This window comes from Danio rerio, chromosome 4 (genome assembly GCF_052040795.2).
Source record: "Danio rerio strain M-AB ecotype USA chromosome 4, GRCz13ab, whole genome shotgun sequence".
Taxonomy (NCBI): Eukaryota; Metazoa; Chordata; class Actinopteri; order Cypriniformes; family Danionidae; genus Danio; species Danio rerio.
The window spans coordinates 19,710,763-19,723,286 of record NC_141024.2 but is presented as its reverse complement, the minus strand read 5'-3'; the positions used below and the strand labels follow the sequence as shown (position 1 = coordinate 19,723,286).

The 12,524-nt window shown below is 36.0% G+C and overlaps 1 long non-coding RNA gene across 3 annotated transcripts in view; it reads right to left on the bottom strand.

Annotated features, from left to right (window-relative positions):
• Positions 1–2,032: 2,032 nt before the first annotated feature.
• The window catches only part of LOC147844700 (uncharacterized), a 135,651-nt gene continuing 125,159 nt past the window's right edge, over positions 2,033–12,524 (bottom strand). Inside the window, exons 4-6 of one of the 3 annotated variants that reach the window (XR_015483113.1) lie at positions 3,582–3,697; positions 3,346–3,506; positions 2,033–3,176 (exon numbers count right to left, since the gene is read on the bottom strand). This is a non-coding gene — a long non-coding RNA (uncharacterized LOC147844700). Of the gene's footprint in view, positions 3,507–3,581; positions 3,698–12,524 lie in introns of all 3 variants that reach the window. The other 2 variants (XR_015483114.1, XR_015483112.1) reach the window with 2 other exon arrangements.

Here is a 12,524-nt window from a genome sequence, read left to right as displayed (position 1 = left end):
TTCCTTGACAAGCACCTATTAATACTCATTAGAACAAGAGTAATTAGGAAAAATGGATCTTAATTTATGGGATGCAATGTAAACATGAACACCACAAGCATGCTGAGGTGTGTCTGGGAGTCCTGCTAAAGATATATGGGATTCATTAGAGGCGTATTAAATACTACGAACTGCTCAGCTGTACATAAGCTGTCTATTTATCACACGGCATATCATACATGATCCAGCATCACATCAGAGATTTACACAGAGCTTCATGCTTTCAGAAAAATTCCAGAGCTCCTATCATAATCCATCATTCTGTGAGTTTTTAATTTAAATACATATATTCATGTGAGTGTTATCTGTGATCTCTCTTATCTATGCAAACTGTGAGGGCTAGGATTGATTATAGATTAAGTCCTGTTAATTAAAATCACAGCTACTGGTGGAGAAAGAAGATGTAAATGAGCATGGAGTGCAAAGAGAATTGCACATGAGCGCCGATATTAAACATACATGTTAATTGCTTGGAAAGTCAATTTGGAAGGCGTAACTTAAACGATTTCACAGATTTATAGCGTGCAGGAATCCCATGGTGTGTGTGTGTGTGTTTTTTTTTTTTTTTACAGAGAAGAACTGTGAGCTGCATACATAGAGTAGACAGCAGTTTTAAGCTTCATGTTGTTCTAAATCAAAATTATGCTGCCTCCTATGATGCCTTATTTCGGCTGAATTATAAAGCTGCATGTTTTTCAATACCAGAACACATCTCCATTTCTGTACCAAATTATTATAAATCGTTCAATCTCATCTTTTCCCTGTTGCCAGCCAGAGACAGTATTTAAAGAATATTCACATGTACTCAATTGTATTGTACCAATATGTACACTGTGAAAATATCAGAAGAAAATGCAAAGCATTTGTTTATATACACATACACAAAACATATCTCATTCATTTATTTATTTATTTATTCAAGTTTAATCCCAAGAAACAACATTCTGAATAAAAAGATTATTTCAGACTCAGAATGTTCATCAAAACGTGAATTTTATTTGCCTGGTACTACCTAATGCTGTGGTACTTAAGATGATCCTTAACATTATCCCCTACTGTATAACACTCAAATTTTACAGATTGTTAGAATAATGTCCCTTACAAAAATAGCTATGGTTTAACAATAAAAGTAACTACTTTTTAAAATCGTACATTTTTATATGACTGAAGTCATAATATTAGCCACTAAACTGAAAAATTGTAAAATACTTAATTTCCTCATGAGATCAGGCTGGAAAGGGTAATAATAAGCTCAGCTTAACTTGCTAACATGAAAGTCTCCCATTTCAGCACCTTCCAGTCTTTCGAAAATATTCTTAACCTTAAAATAATGTTTAATGAAACTGGCTTTTTAAGTTTTTGGAAAGTTTCAATTCAATGTTACAAAAACAATGCATTGTTTAAAAAAGAAAGAAATAGCTGAAAATAATTGGTCAGGGCCATTATGCTAGCTTAAAAATAATGTTTATGCAAGATTAAGAAACTTGAAGTTTTAATGTTCTTGGAAAGTTCAAATCAACATTAGGGCTGGGCAAATTGCAAAAGAATGATATCTCGTTTCATATCATTAAACTTGTTAAATAAAATGTTATAAAGTGTGTGCAATGGTAAAGGTAGTTCAACATCTGTAAGGTGTCAATAATAATGATACAGTAAACCTCAAACTTTGCAAACAAAGCAAATTTGGTTATCAAATCTGAGCTTTCAAGAAAAGGAACCAACCATCATTGTTTAAATACATACTGCAACATTACAAATTGAGAAGTTGGATGACTACATTACCACTATGCTAAAAACTTTTTCAGATGGGGAGCTAGTGGCTGGGATGCACAAGAAACCAAAAAAGCCATTCTGGCGACATAGTACATCCTTTTTTATTTACAATCTCCTCACTGCTGCCGACGGCACTCATTTTCGCATGTGTTGTTATTCTGACCTTAAGTAAAAAGCGCGAGTGTGCGATTTATTTATTTTTTTATTATTATTTTTTTTCACCATTTTTTGTGGAGTCTAGTAACTAGGCGACCATCAACCATTTTCTCAAAGGATGACAAACAGACAAAACATTGCTGCAGCTCCGATGCAAGTTTATTAAGAAAAGTAAAAAGTACTGCAGTGGTTGGGTGCTAGGTGTTTGTCTCAGGTAATTAGTCTGCAGTTATAACTGAAATGTTTATTTTCCATACTAAGTGTGAAGCAGATTGGTTGGTTCTACTTACATTTTACTTACTTACAGTGTGTTTGCGGCATTCTGAAAAGTTCAAATGTTTTTTAACTAAGGGTACCTGGAAAAAATGCATGTGCATTACCTGTGCACCACTTGCACACCAAGTGCACATCACCCATGTGCGTGTCATGCAAGTCACGCACCTCCATTGGAAATGACAAACTCACACCCATAAGCTTATTGGGATTCCTTCCAAGGCGCCTGCTCAGCAGCTACATTTTAACAAAACTATAGCGATTCATACCGAAACCTCATACCAAACTTTTTTTTTTAAATTGATATTAACAGTGGTGTTCAGTCAATAAATACTGATATTGATTTTATCGCTAATCAACCTTCCTTTAATTTTGTATTGCTAATGAAAATTTAAGTGGAAACAACATTTGGAATCTTGGAAATTTTTCTCATAGCGTAAATTTATAAAATACAGAATAACAGCAGAAACACTGATACCTTGAGGAGGAACTGTTCCAGATATGTTTGAGGAATCTTTGGGAATTTTTACAATTACAATGAAAGAGTAAAAAAAAATAAAAAATGTTGCCCCATTTTGTGCCTGACAGGCTGATAGTTAGCTTAGCATCTTGCTAACATCAAAGTCTGCCATGTGAAATGTTATTTGCTATTTGAGCTCAGAAGGCAGTGAAGCAGCTCACAGTCTAATCTCTTGAGAATAACTAGTTCTCTATGTATGCAATCGTTTTTTTTTTCTGTACCCAATCTCTCTCCTCTTCTCTAACTCCATTCCTGTCAGTATATGTTAGATATGGTTTAACTTTAGTATGTAAAAAAGAAAGAGAAAAACGTCTATCTATAATGAAAATCCTGAATCCTCTATAGCTAATCCATTTTTTTTCTATCCGTGGAAGACTGGCATCTCAAAAACAAACATCTCATTCTGAGTGGGACACTGAAAGAAAAAGTGCAAGAAAGCTGAACACACAACTGACGCCTTTTGAACAGAATAAAAAAAGAAACCATTCTAAATCCATGCTATGAGCACATTAAAGTGCCAATCATCTTTCAGAAGTGTGAGGTCGTATTTCTCCAGGCTCTGAGCTGAGATTAAACTCACTCACCTGTTCACTCAAGCCTGAAACCATCCATCCAACACACAGGGGCCGACACTCCAACCGTCATCCCAATTAAGGCTGCGGCCACTGGGGAGAGCAGCAACCTTTCCTCCTGTCTACCTCTCTGGTTCCTGCTGTACATGGTCTGAAGCTCTGTCACAAATAACCTGAGGTCAGACACAAACAATTCACAACAGGGATTCAGACGTGAATCAAAGTCCACAGCCGGCCCCATTCATTACCTCCTGCACTGTGCCGAAGGATCTCATAAAGCGAATGTTTTGGGCTTTAGTTTGAACACTGAGAGGATAGATGATGGAACGGAGGTGACGTGAGGGTTCAGACCAGAGTGGACCTGCTGTAGGCAATGGGGGAGATATGTTAGACAAAAATAAAATCTAGTCAAGGATGACTGAACTTGGCCATGCTGTTAGAGTAGTTTGTTCAAAAAAAGAGAGATCTTTGTCATTTTTGGAGTTAAAGGGGACCAATTAGGCTCTTTTTACAAGATGTAATAGAAGTCTTGAGTGTCCCTAGAATGTGTCTGCAAAGTTTTAGCTCAACATATCCCAAAGGTCATTAGCTATACCTTGATGAAGATGCCTATTTCTCAGTGGAACCATTTTGCGAATGCATATTTAAATTCAAATTATACTTCTTACTACCACTTTTGCAATAATTCATAAAAATATATATATTTTATTTTTTTTAGAAGTAATACAATTTTTTTTGTTTAAAATGTAAAATAATTTTAATAGTGGGTTTACCATGTTAGCAGTGATTTAAAAAATATATTATACTGTCGTCACAATTATCCAGGCTTGTAGATTGCTGGAATTTTCACTCAGGACTACAAATCCTGTCATGCACCACAAACTCACACCTGTTTTTCCTGCTGATTGCTAACACACAGCTGAAGCTGTTCCGACTTGATTACATAAATTTTAAAAGCCGACACATACCAGTGGCTGAGTTTTGTTATACTGTTACTGTAAACATTATGAAACATTTCTCTTTCCTTGCCTTGCTTTGTCATGTTTTGACCCTTGTTTGCTGCCTGTACTGACTATTCGCCTGTTTAATGACTACAACTCTCAATTACCTATATAAATCTGTTTGACCCTGTTGACCCCTACCTGCCTGACCATTCTCTTAATAAACCTGCATTTGGATCTGCACTCCTTTTTCAGCATCCCAGTCACTAAACAATTATATTATATTATATTATATTATATTATATTATATTATATTATATTATATTATATTATATTATATTATATTATATTATATTATATTATTTTATATTATGTTATATTATAATTAGAGAACAGAATATATTGTCGCACAAAATAAGATCACAGCTAACATTTCTGAAATTTACATCAGTCAAAAATGAGTAGGACATTTAGAGGCCCATTTTATGAACAATTTCAGCATAGGTCTCCCACAGATTTCATGAATCTCCCACAGACATCATAATCTCTCACAGGACATAACTATTCTCTCTCTCTCTCTCTCTCTCTCTCTCTTTTATGCTTTTATGCTGTGATCTTGATCAGCTCTTCAGTCTCATCCACTGCTTACTGACTGTTTGTTCCTTAACCATAACTTTGTCACCAAATTTTTTTTTTCTCAATCAGGTTTAGATCAGGACTCTGGGCTGTCATTTCATGATTTAAATATGTTTAGCTTCACTCCAACTCCCATTTTGCCAAGTGAAAAAGGGAATTGTCAAGGATGAAATAATCTCATGTAATGTAAAAGACATAATTTATATTTAAAGTGAACTTTAAACCAGTTCACTGTCCTCAAAACATACTCCTCAGCAAAGCTTAATTTGGCCTTTTTGATTTTCTCTACTGATAAGAGGTTTGGTCACTGCAGAGTCAAGATTCTTTTATAATAAATATTAATTCCCCCATTGTTCCACATTTACTTTAGAAATACCCTGAATGTCTCTTATCACAGTACAGATGCATCGACTATCTTGTGTGCCGCAGGAAAAGTACTGAACAAAAACTCTTCTGTCATATTCTCTCATAAACCCTTTAACATTTTTTCCGTTTTAAGGGTCAGACAGTGTTCCGTGTCAATCAATCACCGTCAACTTTCCGCCACCCACCTCTGGACAATTACAATATTTATGAGTGCCCATTTCATCGTGCTCTCTCCCCTTTTCAATCTCATTTCTGCTCTCCCTTTTCATTCTTTTTCTCATTTTTTCCCCCTTCGCAGGGTTTATTTTTAATGAAAAGCACGGAACACAATCACTCAGGCATTTGCCGGTGTAATTCCTACAGCACAATGATTTGAATGACTATAAGCAGATGGAAGAAAAGTGCTGACAGCTTCAAGAATAAATACATTTCTTAAACACATGACAAAAAGCTTCCCTTTATCAACCGTGTTTCATACACTAACACTAAACCACCTTCATTTATTATTGAAAAAATAAAATGCCCATTGCGTTGACCTTTAAGAGGTTGGTGACTAAAGTCGGTTTATGAGACCCAAATGGTAACTGAAGAAGTGATGTTTCCATATTCCATCTAATCAAATGCCTCCGTTGATGCCTCTCTGGGAGATCTGACAACCCCTGCGCACACACACACACATCCCCATTACTACATTATGACATGAGAGGCAAACCACCCACAGACACACAAACTACAGCCAGAAGTCAATTATTAGGTTTTATAGCACGTCTTGGCAGAATGACTTATTCATGGAGTCCTTGTCAGATGAAAATTATACACCCTTTCAATCACCTTCCCTCAAGAGTGTTCTGATAGTAGCAACACAAAAGGAAACTTTCTTTCACATGGAGACAGGAGCGAGAATGATGCTATGGAATTGCATGTTCGCGCTATACTTTCATTTGAGATTTTTTACTGGATGCAATAAATGAATAAATGATGGAATATTTAGTAGGCTGTCTTGAATGTATTATTAAGCCAATTAAATGTTAATGTGTGAGTGCGGAATGAAATATAAGATGATTCGGAAGTATCTGAATGGGCATGCCATATGGCACAAGAATAAAAATTAGAATATTAGTTGTCTTTAAAGGGTTATTTTGTGCAAAGCAGCTTCTACCTGAACCAGTGAGGCTCATTCTTGTATGTCGTACAGAATGTTTGAGCTTCTGCAAGAAGATGAGGTTCACTGTTGGCAAGAACCAATGAGACTCATTCTTATGTGTCACATGGCAATGTTCACGTATCCACATAAACCACTGAGGCTTATTCCTGCATTTAACATGGTAGCGTTTGTGCGTCTATTTATGTTATTAAATAAATAAATAAATAAATAAGTAAATGTAAATTAAATCTGTAGGTTAAATAAAAATTAGCTTCAGAAATCTTGGATTTAACTGCTTGATTATTTGCTAGTGTTGTGAATCTACACTGGTCTCATGGTTTGGTTCAGTTACGATTATTATGTCATCAATTCAGTTCAATTCGATATCCTTGTGCATCACAGTGCATTGATGATGACTTCCATATACAATTTAATATTTTACTAAACAACACAATAATTATTGTTAATTTTATATTTATAAATTCATTTATATATTATTTGTAATACAATTTTGTCCTTTAATACAAGCTGTCAGATATATGTACTGTACCTCTAATTTTACATGCTCAAAAAACAAAAACATTATTTTCAAATGTACAGTATAAAACTAAAATACATGCACAGAATAACATGAGCATTTATAGCAAATAAACTTATTTAAAAGTAAGACTGATCGGTCAGTCAGTCAGTTGACAGCGGCAGTCAGCAGTCAGTTGACTCGCGAGAGAAATTTGAGATCTCAAAAAGCATACACAGCGGCCTCTGGTGGATTTGTGAAAACAAAAACGGCAAAAAACATAGCTCTAGGGATGTATTTGCTGCTCTCCATAAATGTATATAGGGGTACGTTTTCAGAATGAGGCTGGGTTGGCAATTTATAGTACTTCAGGTGAGTCATGTGCCAAGTCGTGACCCTAGTGACAAGATATATTATTTTCACAGTTATTCTTCAAGTTTCCAACAGTTTCCTTGCAATGAATGTGAATAAAGCAAAAACTAATTACACTTTTTTAGGTTTTGCCAATGTTCTGACTCTGATCCTAATGGAAAGTGCTCAAGTGGCATACTGTTGCTATGGTTACCTCCTCAGGCGAAACGTGAGCTCTGTTATTTTTGTTCTATTTGGTGGCAGGTGAAAATGTGAAAAGTTTGAAAAAGCTATTGAAATCTTCTTTATGTGTTAGGTAGAATTACAACAGTTTGATGCAGTTTGTAATACTTTTAAAGTTATTTGGAAGGAAAAAAGAAATCCTTGATTAGGTGATTTCTGAGCTCTCAAACTCCAACAAAAGTGTCGGTTCTGAGTTATACGAGTGCTGCAGACACATGGGACGTGCACACATTTCACGGGTTACAACTCTAGCCGTTCCAGACGCTGTGTCTGGATCGATTCACTAGCTCTCTCGTTCTCTTTTCTCCTTTTGTTCCCTTCTTCCGCGTTCCTCCCTCAGCCCTGTGAGATTTCACACCAGTGTCTGTAGTGATGCATTTGATTGGAGTGCACACCTCTTCTGCTTCTGGAGACAGCTGTGGGGCCTGTGTTACAGACAAAGACATGTCAAGCTGTGACTGTACATCCTCTGAGTTCTAACCCTGCTGAAATTCTATATTATAATGTCTCTATAAATGTGTCGACTTATTGGGCAGATCTCAGAAATATGGCCAAATGAATGCTACTGTACGCCAATGGTACATCTTTTTAGTTTGTGATTAACAATGACTCTCATTGTTATGTGTCACGTAGCAACTTCAAAATGAACCAATGAGGCTTATTCTTGCAAGTCACACAGTCGTGTTTGAGCCTCGGGTAATGTCTGCAGTCAAAATTAAATCTGTTCATCACATAAAGCAATTTTGTCTCTTCAGAAGATTTTACTGCTTGATTCTTATGTTTATCTCACAATTTGTTACATTGTCCAGATCCAGATAGGGAGAGCAACATTACCTAGAGCCCAGACAGCCAACTAAATAATTCAAAATGAACATTTATTAACTAAATTCAAAAGGTAAACAATAACAAATTACCTTTCAAAGAAACAAAATGTTCTGAGAGGCCAATCAGCACAAGCCCAAGCCCCAAACACAAGCCCTTCTGACAAGCCCTTTTTTTCAGGGCACTCAACATTGGCAAAGTAACACGCCTGCAATTCTCTGCGCACAAGAGAAATGTAAACCACAAGGCAAAAGCCATCTAGTGAACAAGACCACACTAGCAAAAGAAAAGGCAACGAAGTGAAACTAAAACAAAATATTCTGAAACACCACTGCATTTGTGCCCACTGTTTGCAAATTATATGGTATCAAAATGCACCATGTCATACATATATTGAAATATGAGTTCACTCTTGCATATTCCAGCATGCTTTCTTGGGGGAGGGTTTCGGGTCCAGATTATAGCCCTCCCCTGATTCAGAGACCTCACTCTATCCCTAGTATTGGATAGGAATAGATTATGATTGAAGAGTTGGGGTGGAGGAGAGATGCTGGAAAGCTTTGCAAGGATAGAGAGGAGTAGGCTGAATATTCACTCAATATAAACACAACAGTTTTATTTTCGTTACCATTTTTATGAGCTGAATACAAAGATTCAAAGAAACCAGAAAACCATATACAGTGTATACTATACACCTGTAAGTATCTGGTATGACCACAATTTGCTTCATGCAATGCTACACATCTCCTTAGCATCTCCTTAGTCGATCAGGTTGTTGATTGTGACCTGTGAAATGCGGGTCCACTCTCCTTTAAAGGATGTGCAAAGTTGCTAGATATTTTCAGGAACTGGAACACGCTGTTGTATATGCCAATCCAAAGTTTTCCAAAAATGCTCAATGGTTGATATGTTCGGTGAGAACAGAAAGCTTGCCATGCAAAAACTGGAAGGTTTCTGTTTCCAGGAACTACATGGAGAACTTTGCAACATAGAGCTTTGTTTGTGGATGAATGGTGCAACACTGGGCCTCAGGATCTTGTTGCAGTATCTCTGTGCATGCAAAATGCCATCAACAACATGCAAATGTCCATAACATACCCCTGGCCATATCATAACCCAAAACCATTGGTCACTTAAATCACAACACTGACATGCTTACCCACCTGTACAGTGGATTTTGGTATTCATCCATGAAGAGAACACATCTTCAAAGTGAATGCAAGCATTTGTGCACTTATGTACGTTACAATGACGAACTGGAGTGCAGTTGAGACCCCAATGAGGATGAAATGACATAACAGCATTATCCTGCTGAAAATAGCCATCCCAAGGTGGGTTTACTGTAGTCATAAAGAAATGGACATGGTCAGAAACAATAAATAACCTTTGATAAAGAAGCAGAAATCTATCATACCTTGCAACCTACTTTCTAATCTTCTACTGCCCAATTTGAGTGAACCTGTGTGATTTGAAGGCTCACTTTGCTGCTTTAAGCTTGTCATCATCTACGTGCTGTGTTTATAAGCTCTTCTGCAGACCTCGGTTGTGGTTATTTGAGTTCTTTGAGTTTTTGTTGTCTTTCTATCAGTTGACATCAGTTGACTTTGGTCATTCTTGTCTGACCTCTGGCACCAACAAGGCAATTTTGACAACAGAACTGTCCTGTTTTCTCCATTTCAAACCATTCTCTGTTTACTGGAGATATGGATGTGCATAAAAATCCCAGTAGATCAGCAGTTTCTTAGACACTGCAACCAGTCTGTCTGTCACTAACAACAATGTCCTTCAAGGTCACTTAAATGTCCTTTCATTCTGATTAAAACTTAAGTAGCTTCTCTTAACTATGCCTAAATGAGCTAGCTGCATTAATTTAACCCCATTTTACAACAACGAGTCCAAGGATTATGTTTGCTGAAAGAATGAGCATATTTAAAAACACGGATGCCATGAAGCACAATTAAAAAGTGAAAGTTCTAAAACCCTTTAAGGAGATTTGTTGTGTCATTGCGTTACATGAGATTTACAATGAGCATTTGGGCTGAGCGTGAGGAACCATAATGGGCTATCTTAATGCATTGGTTTAGGTGTCGAAGAGAGAGAGAGCTGTTTTGACAGGCCTCTTCCTCACTGAGTGGTGTGGAGGCTGAGAAAACTGACAGAAAGACACAGAGATAATACAGAGAGACACAAAGAGAGAAAGAGTCTTTTTAAATCTGGATTTGCATTAACAAACAACACTTTCTGGCACGAAAAGACAGATTACAGCCACAAATGATTCTTCTTTCACATCACGAGTTCATAGAAAAAAAAGCATTATTCTCGAACAAACGTACATACTATTGTAATGCTGTTATATGCATGTGCTAGCGAGAGAAGAGAGTTAGTAAGCTATAGATCTATAGTCTCTGCTGGTCCCCCTTGCTGGTCCTTCTTGCATCTTGACAAGAATTGGATTGTGTATTACAAGAGAAACAGCTTTAATAAGTCTGATTCACAAATATAACCTTAATTCTTTACATAAAATAACTGGTTAAAGAACGTACCTGTGTAATGCATTTCATCCTAATACGAATTCCCAATACTTAAAACTTATTAGTAAATGCCAAATGTTGCCAAAAAACTAAATGTGTATGTGTTGTATGCAGTGTTGTGTGTATTAGTTACAAAATTTACTGTTATTAAATTTCCATTGATCAAGTAAAGTAAGGGATTACTTTTCATTTTAGGTCCTTCACTTATAAGATACCTTATACATTAAACATCACAAATTCTGTTTTGCGCTTTTAAAAACATGATTAAAGCACTTAATAATATAAAATGAACACTTAATAATACAAAAGCAATCCCGTCCCATGCTGCACAAATCAATTTACATGATTTTACTGCAGTCTTTGCAGTAACTTTTACTGCAGGCTTTGCGGAGGTATGAGTGTAGAGAAATCTAGAGAGGTATGAAACGCAATTTAACTGTTTTATCCCAATTATTGTTTTTTTATAATCATGGAAGTCAAAATCAAAACTGAATTTTAATTAATTGACTGTCTTAGTTAATAGTATTATGGTGAACTAGGAGCGAACTTGACTGTGCATGTGTAGGTTAGGAGTTGACAGAGCATTACCTTATTTTGAAATCAATTAAATTATTGGCAGGGACATTTGAGTAACTGGATATTGGTGGGGACACGTCCCTTTCGTCCATGCCAATTCTGCGCCCCTGATGTATTAAATAAACTGTCATTTCGTTAAAACCCATTCTATTTTGATATATATGATGTTTAATTTCCTTGTTACGTTTCAAACGATGCTAATAGGTCTGCTTTGAGTAACATTTAAAGAATTCAACCCAGGCTCATTGCGAATAAGTACCCAGGTCTACATATATGGGGACAGCAATGTAGACGCATGCCACTGACGGCGCTACACCACCCTATAGCGTTCATTTTACAGATTTGAAAGACCCACTCCTCACTGAAAAAGGTCCAGAATTTGCTCCATACATAAGCTCATTTGTCCTGTTTTGACTGCTATGCCATCATGGTCAAAATAACCAATTAAAATTGGTTTTAAGATCAAGCTGAATCCTCTGTTGGCTGTCGCTTTGGTGTGATTTCAGTAAATCAGTTTTGGCCAATGCTAACAAATATTTTTATGTTTCCAACATCCAGCTTTGCAAGAAAATGTACAATCTGACATAAGAGAAGTCATCTTTTGCAACTGTATTGTTGAGAAAATATTTTACTAGTAATTTTTATTCCAAATCTTGGACCTTATTCTTGAAGCAAAAAAAATACCAATACCAAGGTATGAAGCACCAAAAATCTCCATTTTAAAATTGATTTGAATGCTATTTTTTGCTAAAATAGTCAAAAAGTGTGGTTATGATTACCATCCCACAAGAATAGTGCTTAAAATGTCACTAAAATACTGTATTTAAGTGTCATAATTAAATAGAAAATGAGGCATATAATGGCAAAAATGTACAGAAAAATGGTTGAGAAAAAAGAATCACCCCTTTCACCAGGGTGGCTACGGGCTTGTTTAATAATTAAGTTACTTTTCAGTAAAAGTAATTAAAAAATAAATTTAAATACAAATTTAAATGTGTAATTAGTTATTCACTGATTAATCACTTTTTTGAAGTAACTTACCCAATACTATGTATATATGAATT